This window comes from Cebus imitator, unplaced genomic scaffold (genome assembly GCF_001604975.1).
Source record: "Cebus imitator isolate Cc_AM_T3 unplaced genomic scaffold, Cebus_imitator-1.0 Scaffold355, whole genome shotgun sequence".
Lineage (NCBI taxonomy): Eukaryota > Metazoa > Chordata > Mammalia > Primates > Cebidae > Cebus > Cebus imitator.
Window position 1 is genome coordinate 1,881,307 of NW_016107670.1, and position 2,457 is coordinate 1,883,763.

Here is a 2,457-nt window from a genome sequence, read left to right on the forward strand (position 1 = left end):
TTTTATTTTTTCCAAGATCAAAGGAGTATTTATTACAACATTTATGGACCTATCTCCTCCATAAATAAATCTGTACAGAGTTGGAAAGCATAGTGTTAAGGCTCAGGAATCAGTACATATCATCAGTGTCAGCATTCTCCCATTTTCAAGTGCACTAACAAGGGTGATGGGATCTCCACTGGAGTGAAAACAGCAGTATTTCTGTTGCAGGAACTCTCAGAATTTGGAGGTCCATCGCAGGTTCAGCTTTGACCTAAGTCCAAAAGTTCCAGCCTTCTCTGCCACTTCCAGGCCTAGCTTCAGATTCTGGTCAAATAGCTCACACCTGATGGGCATTTCTAAGGAGTAGAATGGATTCTTGAGGGCAGGGCCTGAGTAAATCGCATAAATCTTTCGGAGAACAGAATCTCTTCCACCTTGCCTACTGTCTGCTAGAATCACAACTTGATCCCTATCAGTGTCTGCTGGCAGTGCATTTTGAATGTGTCTGTCTCCAGCGTCTTAATGCCTGAGCTTCCCTATTCAGGAGACAGCTGGGAGCCAATGGCAAAGAGCGAGTGGAACATGGAAGCCAGCATGAGCTTCTCTTTAGAAGTGAGGCGGGATAGAATCGAATGGACACCGGGTAATTAGCAGGTTTACCCAGATAATCCAGAACCTCTTTCCTGTCGGACGTGTACTTGCTGTTCACGTCCATGCCACCGATGGCCAGCACTGCATGGCCCACTCAGATGCTGTCCCACTGGCCGAAAGCAACCCACACACGCTCATCGTGCAGCTTGAGCAGCAGATCCAGCGGGTAACTCGAAGTTTTCTCAGCTTGAGCCCGTGGCGTGTAACTGTCCAACTGGTAAATCAGGCCGCCGGGTTTGTTCATCACATACACACTAAAAATCGCCATTGCTGCCCAAATCTCTCCATTTTATATTGCCAAATTCATCTTCCTTTAATACTTCACCTCATGCAGGACACTAAAATAAACAAGGACGCAACTCACATTTCGAAATAGAACCTAGTGGTTAAGAGTACTTGTTCTGAAAGCAGCTCCATTTTTGTAGTTCTAACATGTCTCCAACTATTTATCTCACCTTGAGCTTGGCACATAATCACTCCATCTTACTTTTTCATCTGTGACACAAGAAAAATACCACCCACCTCAACACAGATCTTATGAAGATTAAAATAAGATTATGAAAGTAAAATGCTCAACACAATGTCTAACCTAAAATAAATTCTCAGCAAGTAGGAGCTACTATAATTATTATCCAGATCAAATATTATCTCCTGTATGAAGCTTTCTTACTCTCTCCCAGCTGAAATTACTTACTTTCTTCCTTGCTTTCTTTACCACATTTTAGTCACCACCATGCTGCCACTTGTCTTACTGTATTATAATTATTTATGTGCCTGCGTTCCATAACCAAAACATGGAACTTAAGCTTCTATACACCTCCAGCATAATTGTTTCATGTGTGCTCATTAGGTACTGGGATAAAACGGATGAATGAATGAATGAATGAGACTATAATACAAAATCCTCTTAGATAAAGATGTAATTATTCTAAAGTGATCAAATTGTCCCAACAAGAGTAGTCCAGATAATGAGAGACTGTCATAGAATTACTTGATAAAATCTAGTCAATAAAATGGCTTGACAACATAATCTTTATGATTTCTTTTTTTTTTTTTTTGAGACAGAGTTTCACTCTTGTTACCCAGGCTGGAGTGCAATGGCGTGATCTCAGCTCACCGCAACCTCTGCCTCCTGGGTTCAGGCAATTCTCCTGCCTCAGCCTCCTGAGTAGCTGGGATTACAGGCACGCGCCACCATGCCCAGCTAATTTTTTTATTTTTAGTAGAGATGGGGTTTCACCATGTTGACCAGGATGGTCTCGATCTCTTGACCTCGTGATCCACCCGCCTCGGCCTCCCAAAGTGCTGGGATTACAGGCGTGAGCCTCTGCGCCCGGCCATGATTTCTTTTATCATTCATGTCTTTCTGAAGTTGAGAAGTGGAGATTCCTTTTCTCATCTTTATATTTCAACAATGATAAGAAAACAAGCTGATCTCTGGGATCAGTGCCCAATACCATTCGGGTGGTATACATCTTAAAATTCTTAATTTGTGGCATACACATACCAGTCTCCACAACCAGCTTCATTTGCATATAGCAGCATAATCATTTTTTTCCTTATAGTAAAGACTTTTTATGAGTCATAAGTCTTCTCCAGGGGGTGTGGTTATCATCTGGTAATCACACCCTTGGGAGGTTAAAAACACTTATCTTTGGATCATGACTTGCAGTGCCCCAGGGGTATGATTATCTCAGGCAACTCACACTTTCTGTCATGCCTAATTGCTTAATTATTATAGCTGTGAGTTCACACCACCATACAGGAATTCAAGTTGTGTCAGCATTTCCACTATAAATTTCATTTCCAAGAGTCTATAACTCA

General features: G+C 41.9%; 1 pseudogene; it reads right to left on the reverse strand.

Moving 5' to 3' along the window:
- Window positions 1-216: 216 nt before the first annotated feature.
- Window positions 217-901, reverse strand: LOC108287790 (annotated as a pseudogene).
- Window positions 902-2,457: the final 1,556 nt, after the last annotated feature.